General features: G+C 39.3%; 1 pseudogene; it reads right to left on the reverse strand.

Moving 5' to 3' along the window:
- Nucleotides 1–5,679: 5,679 nt before the first annotated feature.
- LOC136460158 (pyruvate dehydrogenase E1 component subunit beta-1, mitochondrial-like) lies at nt 5,680–12,861 on the reverse strand (annotated as a pseudogene).
- Nucleotides 12,862–16,579: the final 3,718 nt, after the last annotated feature.

The following is a 16,579-nucleotide window of genomic DNA, read 5'->3' on the forward strand; positions in this document are numbered from 1 at the left end:
ATGTGACCAATTTTTCTTCATTGAGAGCTTGTTTGACTACATTTCAATCCATACATATTATTGAGGTGTAAAAATAGTTAAATTTTCACCCACACCCATACATATGGAGTAGGGTGATTAAAGTGCAGCCAAACAGTCCTGAATGTGACTAGCAGTGGAAAAGGGTGAATATAGCTGAATATGATGGGTATCAAGTAAAGTGGATAATCTATATTATATGTACAATGTACTTACTCAGTTAACATATTTCAGTTATGATATGACAAAATTTAGTGAAAACTTAGGTACAAACATTAATAACTCTTAAACTGTTTAGTTTTAAAGTTGAGTTGTCAAAACGTATTCAAAATACTTGAAAAATCTTATAGGTTGGAATGATTTTAAGAATATATTTGAGAATAAACAAGTGCGTGGCCGAATATATACATTGGCCATGTTCGCTTCTCTTATAATCCGTATTTTTTAGCTTGTTTTTTCAGCTGGAACAATGTTTTTCTCTCACAACAAATATTTTGGCTTGTTTTTTCAGCGAAGCGAACGAGGCTATTATTAAAGACCATGATAAATATCTGTGATTGGATAGAGCTATTGGATATTTTAACTGTTATTATGCCTGGAATGCACATATTATGAAACTCATATCCCACCCCTTAGCTCAGACAAGCGTCTATGGTTAGGTAAACAAGCTAGAATGAGCATACTTGGTCTCATTATAATTTTGGTTTGCTTTATACATGTGAGACACCCTTATTAGGTCTTGTACAAAAGGGTGAAGGCACACTCTAATAGATATTCTTGACCCTACTCTATCTTTGTACCAACATTTGGTTTTTATCTAGGAAGCTATAGTATTGGTCCAAGGTCAAGTTTAGGCCTGTTTGATACTTATAACAAACATATCAGTTAATGGGTAGGTATTTCTTTTTCGCCAAGGCCTTTTTACTCACAGCCTGTTCGTTTGGCTGTGGCTTGTCGTAAACGATCGTAAATTTTCAGCCGGAACAGTATTTTTCCCTCACACAAACCAACCAGCAGTACATTTTCACGAACCAGCAACGATACGAACCAGCCAACCGAACAGAAAATTTATTGTTAGGTCACTTATAGCCTTATAGGCAACACCGGCTAACGTGGGCTAATAGGCGAGAGGACTGCAACTAGAGCCTTTTTAGTTCTTGACATGGAGAAATTTGCCCTGTTAACTTGGATGATAAGCCATGGCTGAAAGTATTGTTGACTGATTTGTTGTGAGAGAAAAATATTGTTCGTTGGCTAAAAAAATACGGTTTATAAGCCAAACCAGCAGGGCGATTGTCTAGTAGACTAGATAGCATCATTTTGGACATTTGAAGCTAAGGGTTGTCGCTTGGTTAGGCTTCCCAAGGCATATAGTCCAAACACGTCCCCTACTGCTGAGATCCAAACACCATCTAGGTAATAAATTTTTTTTATAGCTAAAGATTAGCTATTGTGGACCTTTCTTCACCAATGTAGCAACAAGCCTAGGTAGCTCTAGCTATCATATATAGGGGGTGTTTGGTTTTTTTTGTCGCTCCTAAAATTCATGTCACATCAAATGTTTAGATATTAAATAGGAGCATTAAATATAGATTAATTATAAAACCAATTACATAGATGGAGGCTAATTTGTGAGACGATTTTTAAGCCTAATTAATCTGTCATTAGCATATGTTTACTGTAGCACCGAGTTGTCAAATCATGGACTAATTAGACTTAAATGATTCGTCTCGCAAATTAGTCGCAAGTTGTGTAATTAGTTTCATAATTAGTCTATATTTAATACTCCATGTATGTGTCCAAATATTCGATGTGACAGAAATTTTAAGAGCGCCTAAAAAACTAAACAGGGCCATACATACACCAATATATAAGGCAGGCATGTGCCCATCTTTTCCTAATCCTTTGATTCTATGTACGGATTGGGTTTGTTTGGAACTCAGGAATTTTACAGGAATCAATTCAATTTCATATAAAAAAAATATAGGAATAGGAAAATTTTCCCTTGTTCGAGACAAGCCGAGGACGGTGCCCAGACAGCCCATGTGTCGTAAACCAGGGGCACAAACAGGAAGGCTGCTAACACCTCTCGGCTACCGCTATCGATCGCTGACTGCCCATCTTTATTTTGTACTAGACTAGAACTAGCTAGGACGGCGGGGGGCGCTGGCCTGCTGCTAACTTTTGACTCGCATGCCCCTCGTGCGGGAGGGGCCCACGAACCGCACCCACCAAGTCGGAAAGACAAGAGGGCAAAACGGTCAGTACGAAAAGGTTTTTTTAGTCTTTTTTAGTCCACTCATATAGTAGTTAGCTCTTTACAGTTAATATATGGCCTACTTGTTTTTCTCATAGATTTTCTTGATTTTTGTGCCCAAGCCAGCTGTAAGCTTACAGCCCGTTTCTCCTCTTTTTCCTCCTCTCTCTCTTCCACCTTAGCATTTAGTCAGCTTTAAGCCTACTATTATACTTAGCTCTTACAAGCCACGAGCCATGAACTCCGTGATGTGTCACCTACAACTAGCTAGAAGCATCGTATCATCAGCACGGGATTCAGCCCCATCGCAGAGGCAAAACGACCACGGCCCCCCTTTTTTTTAAAAAAAAGATTTTGTACTAGTATTTAGATTTCATTCATTTTACAAAAAGATACTATAAAATTATTTGGCATGTTTAGTGCCGTTTCTCTACTATTTTCAAGGGGTGTACAAAAAAAATTATTGGAACATTTTGTGCTAGAAATTCTATAACGTTTTTATTTTTTGGAACAGAGGAGCATGGGGCGGCGATTGTTCGCAAGCACCACTGTTAATCAAAGAAAAATACAGCCTGTTCGTTTGTTGGTTTCAGCCAGCCCAAACCAGCCAGCCAACAATGTTTTCCTCTCATAATAAACCAACACCAGCCAACCCAAACTAACTCAGAAGCCAACCAGCGAACAGACCGATAGTGTTCCAGAACATGCTGATTACTGCTACTGCCTGCATTATTCTAGAGTTGCACTAGGGGCAAACAGTGATGACACCGATCAGCAACCATCGCCGTCGTCATTATTGTATTTTGACGTCGTCCATAGAGATTAGAGACGCAACGCCGACCATTTCTTTTCGCCGTCTCCTCTTGCATTGTCTTTTCTCTCTCTTTCTTCCCTTGCTAGCTGCGCATCTTGCTGTCCACCGCTCATTTTCCGCTCCTCGATTTGGACCTTCTGGATCGGCCACTTCATTTGCAGCAATCAGCATCATGCGTGGACTTTTTGCAATGCTATCAGGAGGTGTAATTGGGTGAGCCGTGAGCATAAATAAATAAAAATAAATAAATAAACAAACAAACAAATAAATAAATAAGGATCGATTATTATATACTAGGTTCATGCCCGTGCATTGCTATGGGACAGCAAAATTATATACTAAAAACATATGGATCGCACGATAAGATAACCATCATGTGAAATTAAATACCAATGTTAAAGTGACATTTAATCCAAAAAGCAAAGTTCGTGAAATTAACGGTCACAGAGAGCGAGGCTCACAAACTTTACCGTATTTATATTGGCAGAAAGAAATCTCCGATATCTATTTCTTTCGGGCGCTAATAAATCCACGATAAGTTCCGCCACATCTCCGTACTATCATGTACACAGGTATATATATATATATATATATATATATATATATATATATATATATATATATATATATATATGTATATAGAACTACTATCCTATAGCTGGCTGCAGAATAACTTATTCTGTAGCCACTTTGAGTTACGATAATTACTATGTTAATTTACGAGATTTACAGTAACTCCTTACTAAATGGTTTACTATAACGTTATGGTAAATATTCCCATGTGTTATAGTAACCTAACTATCGTAAATATGTATTGACATTATGGTAAATTAGTATATAAAATTATGGTAAATAGAGGTGGCTACAGAATAACTTATTTTGTAGCCGGCTGCTGAATAGCCTCTCCCTATATGTATGTATATATATATATATATATATATATATATATATATATATATATATATATATATAGAACTACTATCCTGTAGCTGGCTACAGAATAACTTATTCTGTAGCCACTTTGAGTTACGATAATTACTATGTTATTTTACGAGATTATAGTAACTCCTTACTAAGTGGTTTAATATAACGTTATGGTAAATATCCTCATGTGTTATAGTAACCCAACTATCGTAAATATGTATTTATATTATGGTAAATTAGTATATAAAATTATAGTAAATGAAGGTGGCTACAGAATAACTTATTTTGTAGCCGGCTACTGAATAGCCTCTCCCTATATATATATATATATTAGCGTCTTTCACATAAGTAATACTATGTCTTGAAAAATCTCTCACAAAACCTAAAAAATCTCTCACAAAACCTTAAAACAAAGTATGTTATACTCACCATATAGTGCTCATGTCGTCGACCTCGCTGTACACAGGCGGGGCCAACGACGGGAACAAAATAATATTTGACCAACGGCCCAACGACAGCCAAAGTCAAGGTCTGCGGGATACAGCCTGACACTTTACTACTGTAGCTCTAATTGCAATAAAATTTGAATGTTTCACTTCAAAGAAAATAGCGGAGTGTTCCACTTCAAACAAACACAGATTATGACAACACAACTCTAGAAAACCATTTTAAAAGATCCTTCGTAGCATGCAGCAATAGAATAGCATAGCAAAAACTTACAACGATGAAAATCTTTTACTGTATTCTTTGAATTAGAAAACCAGGAACTTAAAAAAGACATGAATGTTATAACGTAGGTTTCCATGAGTATCAATCAAAATAAAAATAAAACATGAATGGTTAAATAGGCTGAGAAGCAATGTTTTGCTTACATTCATATTCATTTTCCTTGCAAAAAAAAATCATATTCATTTGCTTACAAAATCCAAATTTCCAGTGCTACTATTTGTTCATGCCTTCCAATGTTTGTTCACCCCCAACAACATTTGCAGATACATGAAGTCTAGAAATCTAAGTGTTTTGTAGCCTCACATAGCAGTCAAGTTCAGGAGTGGGGCTCTGAAAAAATGTTATCTAAACTCCCTCTTAATGAAAAACATGCAATGGTACGGTCACGAAAAAAATTATATTCATAAATCAGTTTTGAAACAAACCTGGTAAATAAATTTGAAGCAACATGTGAAGAATGGTTTCATGTAATTATATCAATTTTGCCTATGTATGTGAGCGAATGGGCAAACTCTGAGTTCTTAAATATTTTTTAGTGCACCCGGTCATCTTTGTTAAGGACTACTCCGTTGAGACAAGCAGGTACTCTAGTGCGCAGAAAATTGAGGGAAGAAATTAATGACCTTACGTTTAATCTCCATGAATTTAAAAGATAATGCCAACCCATAATTCAGTGATATATATACTGAAGAAAACTATCTATAGATCTCAACCATATCATCTGCACTTCGGAAGTTCTCACCTGATTTATTTGTTTACTTGAACTCCAGATCCTATTTCCTTTCTGCAAAGAGTTGGAGAACATCCTATTCCCTTTCTGCAAAGAGTTGAAGAACATAGCCATTAGTAGGATGGACGGTTAATATAACAAAACTTATAATAGGATGGAGTGTTAATATAACAATCATCCCAGTATTAAAAAGTTGATAATCGACCTTTACAGGAAGGGGAAGGGAACAACAACACCAGGCAACATACTTGAAAAATGCATTATATAATGAGACGTCAACTCAAACAAACAACATAGAGAGTATAGTTGAACAGAGAAAGAAATAGCATACATAAGTTCATTTTCAAGGAACACAACAGGATCTGGATCCCTGATTGCTGCTTTTAGCAAACCTCGAGCATCTTCTGCAGAATATGGAGCTAGAACTTTCAATCCGGGAGCATGTGCATACCAAGTTGCATAACACTGCATACTAAGACAGTAAGTAATTCCATCAAAGTACAACAGCATACCTATCTGTAAATATTTACAGGACTATAATGTCCATGAGATGATATGCGCTGCATGATTTTAATGTGACCTAAAGCTTACACCTCTTTCTCAGTAAACACATTTACATTTTATTTTCATTTTAAGAACAGTTCTACTAAATATTACAGTATGGAGATAAATAACTCTTGGAATGAACTATTTAGTCCTACAATTAATCTATCCTCTGTGAATGTATGTCCCAGCACAAGACTTTCAGAACATTAAATCATATAGCATAACTATTTGTCTTCTAAAGAATAAGAACAACAATAGAACAACAATATAGAGGTAAGTTTGTGATAATAACCTGCTAGTGTTGGGCACCAACTCCAGCAGCAGCACCATTTAGACCCCTGAAGACAATAGGTACAGATATCTGGCCAGCTGACATGTAGTTCGACTTGGCAGCTGAATTAATTATGTGATCAATTGCCTGAATATACAACAGTGTGTAATTAACATATTTGTTTTTCAGCATTTGGAGTCTCCAGTATTCATATTCTCAAAGATGGAGAGCGGTACCAGAATAACAAACATTATTGTTGCAGAAAATTGTAAAGACAAATTGCCATGCAAGGAATTGTAATCACCAAACATTCATCAGCGACACCATATTAGATTATAACCCCTCTGATTCAGTAATCAAATTAGAATGGATCATAATGTTTAATGAATCTGACAGATTTTCTCAGATATTCTACCATGTGAAAATAAACTGGAGTGAGGGAGTTCATGTCACTTTTTTTTCAAGAGAAGAATGTCTACGAACATGTTAACATGCTAGTTTTGTATATACATCTTTCTCCAATGAGGTGCTACTTAACAAAATGCATTACAATCGTCAACCATTAGGAGCCATTCTAATTTATGTAATAAATGATTTTTCTAAGAAATATAAAGCAAACAGAGAAGAGCAAAAACAGATATGCAATAGGATGCTGCAACAAATAGGAATTTTCTGGGATTGCAAAGCATGTAGAGAAAATGAGTACAGAAACCAACAGATATGCCAAGGAGTGAAGAACAAATCAAAGCAAGCAAATAGTTAATAATTGAATTAGTATGGTGATTTGCAGAATTCATTAAACAACGGAGCTGCATCGAAAAGTTAAATGTCATGAACTCTACAATAGGTAGAAGACCATGGTAGGTGGCACCAACACCAATGCCAGTGAAGCCAGCCTGAACCAAAACAAATAAGATCAGTATGAGAATGTGATCGGGTCAACCTGACAGCTTATGAATGGACAATGGTGATCAATTTGCGGGTTTATAACCTCAGTAATTGGAGTATCAAGAACCCTATCAGGGCTATACTTGTCAAGCAAACCTTTAGATATTTGCCACAATGAAGAGAAGCTCAATACCAGTAACATTCATATATTACTTTTCAGTTGCCACAGGGAGAGAAAAAAAGAAGAAGCATTGGAAATATTACTGATCCTGTATGCACCTCAACCTACCACAGACACAACAATTATTAAACCAAAAGAAGCAAGAATGGAACACAGGAAATAAACAAGTACAGGTACTGGTGGTACCTCTTCTCCCATCAAGAAAACAGAAGGGTCTGCCGACATTTCTTCATCTAATGCGGTATTCAATGCTTCCCTTACGGTTATCTAAATAAGCAAAGAAATGGCTGTGTAAGGAGGTGTTTGGTTGGCTTCTCCTAAGTTTTAGTCGCTGTCCCATTAAATATTTTGACACATACATGGAGTATTAAATATAGACTAATTACGAAACTAATTGCATAGTTTGCGACTAATTTGCGAGACGAATCTTTTAAGCCTAATTAGTTCATGATTTGACAATGTGGTGCTACAATAAATATGTGCTAATGACGGATTAATTAGGCTTAAAAAATTCGTCTCGTGAAGTACTGACGGATTATGTAATTTGTTTTTTATTAGTATCCGAACAGCCCATACAATATCCTCCCAACACACCTCCTAAATTTTAGTGGCGGGATCCAAACACCACCTAAAACTTCACGCCAAATGTCAAGATCATAACATTGATGTACATCTGTAGAGAACCCAGCCACTTTCTTGAATTAATAACCTAACAGGCCGTATAACTGTACCAACTGTCCCTGTGACCTCAAGGTATAGTTCAGAGAATGAGAGATCACACTGGATACTTAGGTTCTCGCTATCTACAGAAAACCATTGAATCACCAAAAACAACTCATTACGCCACTGTTAGTTCAGTTATTCAAAGTTTGGTTAACTTTTTTTCAGGTAAGCATCTACCACCTGAGCACCTGGCATCTAGTCAGTACACTGTTCACTCCCCCAGCATAGGTAGAGTACGGTGCCATGTTCCCGCCTAATGCCAGGTGCTCTTCCTCTTCACAAATGTAAACAGTGTAACTGGTGAACAATCCATAATCTACACAAATGCAGTTTGCTTTTCCAAAGCAAGCAAATTAATTATCATCAATCTGATACACAACTGCTCCATGACCCAACAACTTATTAGATTCCCCCCACCTACCCGTTTCCAAAGCAAGCAAATTAATTATCATCAGTGTTTTTCTCTCACACCAAACCAGCCAACAGTAAATAATCGATACGGCCTCCCGAACAGGCTAATGTTTCCGATCAAGGTCAACAACAAACAACAGTCGCCATCATGCAGTATCCACCACCATGCCCCGTTTAGATGCGAATTTTTTGGCTTTTGGCTACTGTAGTACTTTCGTTTGTATTTGGTAAAAATTATCCAATTATGGACTATTTAGGCTAAAAAGATTCGTCTCGTCAATTACGAGTAAACTGTGCAATTAGTTATTCTTTTTACCTACATTTAATGCTCCATGCATGTGCCGCAAGATTTGATGTGACGGAGAATCTTGAAAAATTTTGGATTTTGGGTGGGGATCTAAACGGGGCTTACATCTCACAAAAGCGGAGAAAAAAGTTTCGAAAATCTAGTCGTGAGGAGAGGATTTCGCAGTCGCAGGAAAAGTAAGCATATGACAACACAATCGGCCGGCGAGGCGCGACATGGAGCACAGCGAGGAACCAATCTACCGGAATGCAAACGAACGAACAAACAAACATTGGCGGTGGCAGGGAAGTCCAGGAGCCGGCAACGAAACGATTCCCATTCCCCTCCCAAGAAAATGGGCTGGCTGGTGCTGGTTTATCGTGAGAAGAAAACACTGTTGGCTGGTTGGTTTGGGCTGGCTGAAACCAACAAGCGAACAAGCTATAAATGCACAGTTAGGTGAGAAATCGCGAGACGAAACTTTCGAACATAATTAGTCCATAATTAGATATTAATTACCAAATACAAACAAAAGTGCTACTAGTCAAACCCAAAAAATTTTGGAAACTAAACGTGCCCTTAGATTCCCCCCACCTACCCGTTTCCCTGTACAGCTACTGCCATCCATATGTTTCCGATCAAGGTCAACAACAAACAACAGTCGCCATCACGCAGTATCCACCACCATTTACATCTCACAAAAGCGGAGAAAAAAGTTTCGAAAATCTAGTCGTGAGGAGAGGATTTCGCAGTCGCAGGAAAAGTAAGCATATGACAACACAATCGGCCGGCGAGGCGCGACACGGAGCACAGCGAGGAACCAATCTACCGGAACGAAAACGAACGAACAAACAAACGTTGGCAGTGGCAGGGAAGTCCAGGAGCCGGCAACGAAACGATTCCCATTCCCCTCCCGAGGCCTTGTTTAGATTGTAAGTTTTTTCACTCTCTCTCCATCACATTAAATCTTTGGACACATACATGGAGTATTAAATGTAGATAAAAAATAACTAATTACACAGTTTGATTATAAATTACGAGACGAATCTTTTGAGCCTAGTTAGGTCATGATTGGACAATAATTGTCAAATACAAACAAAAGTGCTACAGTGTCCAATACTGATTCCTAACCTCAATCTAAACAAGGCCCAAGCTTGGGGAAAACGCGGTAGATTCGGCGGCACGGCACACGTGCAGCGACGCGACGCGACGTGACGCGCGGGGATCGTGAGGAGAGAGCGGCGGAGTAGGTCCTGGCGGGAGCGGCGGCGGCGACGGCCGTGGGGCTGAGGGCATCGTTTTGTCAAAGGGACGGACGTAGGATCGAGGGGTGTGGGATCGCGGCAGGCAGGATGATGAACCCATGTTAGAAGTCGCACTAAAAAGTGTTCATGTTTTATTCTTTTTAGTTGTAGGAGATTAATCGCTGTTGCTCTGGGCTCTCCACATGGGAACGATGACGCGTGTCTGTTTGGCCCTTTGTGTATGCAGTGCCGCGTGCCCATGGACGTCACGGGGGCGTGCTTTGCTTGCCTTGCCTAGTTAGTTGCCGGGTTTCATAATACAGTATAATATAAAATATATATCACTATGATTACAATCACACTCCAAGATGATGTTGATCTCTTCTGTAGAATAATCACGATTATATATACAATCGCAAATGTCCTGAAATACTATAAAAGATTGCAGATATCGTCCTGGCCGGTTCCCAGGACGCTGGAAGAGCTAGCTAGGTACGTGGTGTTTGTGCCTTTGGGATGGTTTCAATTCCTCGATCTCTGGTAAATGGAAAAATAAGGTCACTTCAGATTCAATAAGACTCTGGTATTGAAACAAATCGGGCATGAGGACATTGTTTTGGACTCGTGCATATATTTTTTTGATCGTAATTAGGGGTGATGGTTTATTAATTAGATCCCTAATTCGCATCCGTCCTCGCCGGCCGTTGTCCCCTTCCCCAATCCAGGCTATAGGATACGTTGTGATTTCATCGATCATGCACAACTACACATGCATGTGCATTAAAAAGTTAGTTTCAGCGTTGCACGTTATAAATTGTTGTTGCAAATTTGTCCCTGGTATTTGCAACGTGCATGTGGACATCGAGTGAGTGAATTAATGTGATTTTGTCAATCTCGAAAATTAACGGTAGTCTTCTATAAGTGCTCATATGGATAAGATGTGTGTACGTGTGTCGATAGGGACGAGTATGCATATGACGAGTGCATGCGTTTCGAAAAGAAAAAAAAGTAATAGGCTATCATGCTAGCCATGAAAACAGATTTTATTTTGTGAAAAAGGAATAACATAAAACTAGATAACAATCGAGTGGCTAGGACAACAACGAAAGCGAAGGCGGAAGGTTCTCCAACGAGACCTTACCCTATTTTGGCAACACCTTGCTGCAGCTGAGGAGAATCGTTCGGAGAGCTTATGACATTTCGAGAAAAGAGGAAAGGAGGCCGATATTTTCCGTTTGATTTCTATTCGCACTACTGGAAAACCGAGATTTGCCTAGTGTTTAATGGTTTGCCTAGTGTCAATCGTCGGACACTAGGCAAAGAGCTTGTTTGCCGAGTGTTAGACCCCGGAGCACTCGGCAAAACAAAGGCACTAGGCAAAATAACGATTTGCCGAGTGTCGACACTAGGCAAAGAAATCCACTCGGTAAATGACCATTTTGCCTAGTGTCAATACTAGGCATACCATCACACTCGGCAAAGGCTGCCGGAGGGCAACCGCCGTTACCATTTTGCCGAGTGTCTTCCGTTAACACTCGGCAAAATTAGAACTTTGCCTAGTGTCTCCGGACGACACTAGGCAAACTGGCCAGTTTGCCTAGTGTCTTACAGAGACACTAGGCAAAATATTTTTTCTTTTTTTGATTTTAGCTTCCAATTTTTTTCTGTAGCTTTCCTACTATACCTTGACCAACATGTTGAAAATTGGCACAATTTTATGAAATTTTGCTATATTTCTTTAGTTTATTTAATTTCTTTGAATTTTTTCGACAAATGCAAATTTGAACTGCAAGTGTGACGAATAATGGCAATTCATGAATGCAAAAATGATATTCATGTTAGTAAGTGTTAGTTGAGGCCGTATCCAGAAACAGACCAAAAATTTCACACATCTTCACGTCGAGACATGACCACGAACTTGCGAGCAAATAGTTTTTAAATTCTATTAAATGAAAACGGAGTCTGAAATTCATGAAACTTGTCGACAAGTCAAGATATCGCATGCGGGTGCCATGATAAAAATTTAAAAAGATTTCGAGCACATCGTCACGTATGATGCTTAGAAACCCTAACATCTGATGTTAGGGTTTCTAAGCATCATACGTGACGATGTGCTCGAAATCTTTTTAAATTTTTATCATGGCACCCGCATGCGATATCTTGACTTGTCGACAAGTTTCATGAATTTCAGACTCCGTTTTCATTTAATAGAATTTAAAAACTATTTGCTCGCAAGTTCGTGGTCATGTCTCGACGTGAAGATGTGTGAAATTTTTGGTCTGTTTCTGGATACGGCCTCAACTAACACTTACTAACATGAATATCATTTTTGCATTCATGAATTGCCATTATTCGTCACACTTGCAGTTCAAATTTGCATTTGTCGAAAAAATTCAAAGAAATTAAATAAACTAAAGAAATATAGAAAAATTTCATAAAATTGTGCCAACTTTCAACATGTAGTCTCATTTTATGTAGGGAGGCTCGATAAAAAGTTTGAAGACCAAAATTGAAAAAAAAAATAAGTTTGCCTAGTGTGCCAGCTAGACACTAGGCAAACTGGCCTCTTTGCCTAGTGTCTCATGGAAGACACTAGGCAAACTTATTTTTTATAGTGTTTGCCTAGTGTTGGGTTATCGACACTCGGTAAAGTTAATTTTTAGTTTATATTGTTTGAGTGTTTTTTTATTTTAAAAAAAATTCATAGTTCAAAAACATTCATATTTGCCCAGTGTCAGATCTCACTGTACCACAACCCCAATATCCCGTCGGACATCTGACGGTATAAGTCTGAAAATAACGATGGACCATTCGTCTGTATAGCTGAGCAACGGACCATTCGTCGGTATATCACGTTATTATGGCTCACCATTCGACGGAATATATATTTAGGCCATGTTTAGATTGCAAAAAATATTAACCTGATGAATAGTAGCATTTTCGTCTTATTTGGTAAATATTGTCCAATCGTGGACCAACTAAGCTCAAAAGATTCATCTTGTGATTTCCAACTAAACTGTGCAATTAATTATTTTTTTACCTACATTTAATACTCCATGCAAGCGGCTAAAAATTAATGTGATGGAGAGAGAGTGAAAAAACTTAAAATTTGGAGATGATCTAAACAAGGCCTTAGATGTACCATCGAATCATTGGTCGGCAGAACTCAACATATACATCCAACTATCCGTCGGCATACATTCTTAGGCCCATTTGCCTTCGCCTCACTTCCGGCCCATTAATCTCGCGCACAAAACAAGGCCCATCATTCGACCGAACCCTATCTTCACTCCCATTCACCCGCCGGCCGCCGCCACCACTGCCATCTCCACTCCCATTCACCCGCCGTCGCCCCGTCCTCCAGCCCGGCTCCTCCTCTCCCCTCGGCCCCGCTCCTCCTCTCCCCTCGGCGGCGCGGCGCGGCTCCCCCTTTCCCCTCGGCCCGGCGGCGCGGCCTCCTCTCCGGCGGCCGTGTAGGAGGTCCCCAGCCGCCCCACCACGCTCCCTCCCGAGCAACCGCGTCGCCGTCCCTCGCCTCCGGTCCCGAGCCTCCGCCGCCGCCTCGCCCGCCGCTGGCGCCACGCTGCTGGAGCGCGACGGCGCCGCGGTGGCCGTGCGGGAGTTCGTCACGCTCGACGAGCTCCACGCCGCCGTGCGCCTCCGCATCCGCACTTTCTACGAGTATGCCGTCGAATCGGTCGGAGCCGAGGTGATTGGTCCCTTCTCATCCCTTTCTAGTGCTATCTGATTGGATAACAAGATTGTTTCTTAGTTTTAGTTGTTAGTAAATGGTACATAGCTTAGTTCACTTACTGCGATTCGTGCGAATTTTCTTGTGGATCACAGTGTTGTTTCTTTTCTTTCTTTTTTTGCGGGTAGATCACAATGACATAAATGTATATCAGTATATGTCTGTGATCTCATCTACTAGTTATATCTTATTGTTATAGGTACTCCATTAGGGACAGGCCATAATGTTTTGGATTTGTCCTGTGTACATATGATGCTGACACTACCATTGGCTAATAATTCTTTTTCTTATCAGGTATGATTTGAATGTTGATTTGCTAGATGTCCATGCAGACAAAAGTACATTTCATCGTTTTGACAAATTCAACGTAAAATACAATCCATGTGACAAATTAATTGGTACCTCAGTTTTGACTTGGGCTTCAAGTCTGTTCCCAAAATTGACTAATCATATGATTGCTGTCTGAAAATATCGATACATTTGTTCCTTTTGTTTTGGACCTTTTGCAGTACCATACGATGTGTAATGTTCTTTTCATGGCAATGACAGAGTTTCAAAAGGTAACTCACAACTTTGACCACTTGACGTTGATACATACAGACCAATGAGCTGTTCTAGCAAACAGTTCTATTTAAGTTACTAGAGCTCCTCCATATCTTGTTTGGCGTAGCGGTTATTGACTATTACTTTCACTCCAGCTTACATTGTTTGGTTGATTTCAATGCTTTTTTTTACTGTCAAAAACATTTCCTTTCAATGCTGGTTCATCTATGCTTCAACGCAGTTCATGTTTAATGCTACATTTGCCATCTCTTATAGCTAGCATCTTTGTATGAAAAAGGGAGGGCGTCACACAGAGAACTCATTTTATGCTTTGATGTTTAAAAACCACAGTGTATACTGCTGAAACTTCAAGCGAATGCACACAAATGCTATGGAAATCTTTGACTTCATTATATTCACTTCCGATCAATATTTAACATTTTCAAGAAAGCTATCTTGGTGCCTTTTTGAAATACTCATTGATTTTGATTTGAACTAGGACGTTTCCTTGCTGAGTTGACAAAGCAAGTTTTCTCAGACCTTTCTGCTAGCAAATATCAGGTAAACTGCCAAGTTGATAACTTGTTTTTTGTTTTTAATTCAGAGGTACTTCTTATTTGAGATCTTTAACTTTTTATTATGCTGTAATGTGCTTTGCCAGATGGCTGAATACAGGATTTCAATCTATGGAAGGAAGCAAAGTGAGTGGGACCAACTTGCAAGTTGGATAGTGAACAATGAATTGTACAGCGAAAATGTTGTCTGGCTGGTTCAGGTATCCTTCACTTTCATCTCTTGCTACTAGTTACTTGTGACAGTGTTTATAATGTCCTGGTACTCAGTGAACTACTTGCATATAATTTCAAATTGAACTGTGCATTTTTCATTCTTAACAATCCTTCATGATTTACCATTGCAAGTAATCTTTGAGCATTTGTGTTGTTTACTTTAATATATATAATTATATATTTGATAATTGCAAACTTTTCCAGTGAGTCATAATTGATACTTAAGTTGACCTGACTGTAGTTTATGTATTTGATAGCCTTCCACACTTTTAATTACTTTGCTTGTTATTTAAGTTTTGTCATTGATCTTCTTGTTCTGTCATTCAGCGTCAACACAATCTTGAGGAGCATGAGCCATTGTCCTCAGCTTTTGATGGATCATCGCCGGCCTCTGCAATTGTTGCAGGAGACACAAATCTGCAATTGTTGCAGTAACAAGGTGATCAAAGTGCTGATCCAGTGTTTGATTTGTTTTTGATTATCTTGAGATGGCTTTATTGTTTTGGAGGCAAACAATCCAAATATGTAGCTGTGTATGATTGATGGACATCATGAGTACCAATATATTACTTATTATGTTCCAACCTGACATATGGCACACTAGAAAAAATATGCAATCTCAAACATACAATATGGTGTTGGTGGTGACGGCGGTTGTTGTTGTGGTGTGGTGGTGGCAGTTGTGGTGTTCGGGTGGTGGTGGTGTTGGTGGCGGTGTATTGATATGTATGTTCTTGACGGTCATCGTGCCGTTTGTTTTCTTGCAGGGTTTGGAAACCTCTCCGTGCAGGGGAGGTTGTGCCGAAATTTTTTATTGACGGTATCCTTTTCATTTTTTTCAGCATCAATCGGGCGTGGCATCGAATCAAATTGGAGGGTCGCCGGCTTCACAGATTGGAGCGTCGCCGGCACCACAGCTTGAGCCGAATCAAGTGGAAGGGTCGCCTGGAGCATCAAACCACGGGCCTCTTCACCCTTGACAATCGTCGTGATCAGCTTGTTGTGAACTTTGTTAAGAAATTTGGTTGTGCACTTATGAACTTGTGAACTTGTGGCACATTTGGACTTTTGGTATGAACATGTGATATATGTGAACATGTGGTTCTTATTTATGATTCATGTGATATATTTGTGGTGTTTGAATATGATTTATATTTGTGTCGCAAATGGAATAATAAAAAAAATTCAGCTTCTGGTTACTTTGCCTAGTGTCAGGGGTCTGACACTAGGCAAAGGGGCCACACGTGGCACACCTGGGAGCAGACTTTACCTAGTGTCAGGAAACTGACACTAGGCAAAGTAGGCAGTTTGCCTAGTGTCGGAGGCCTGACACTAGGCAAAGCTTGGCATATTTGCCTAGTGTAGGCGGCCTGACACTAGGCAAAGCTTGACATATTTGCCTAGTGTCCGACGCCTGGCACTAGGCAAACTTTGCATACTTTGCCGAGTGTCAGACCTCCGACACTAGGCAAAAC

Source organism: Miscanthus floridulus, chromosome 6 (genome assembly GCF_019320115.1).
Source record: "Miscanthus floridulus cultivar M001 chromosome 6, ASM1932011v1, whole genome shotgun sequence".
NCBI classification, from domain to species: Eukaryota; Viridiplantae; Streptophyta; class Magnoliopsida; order Poales; family Poaceae; genus Miscanthus; species Miscanthus floridulus.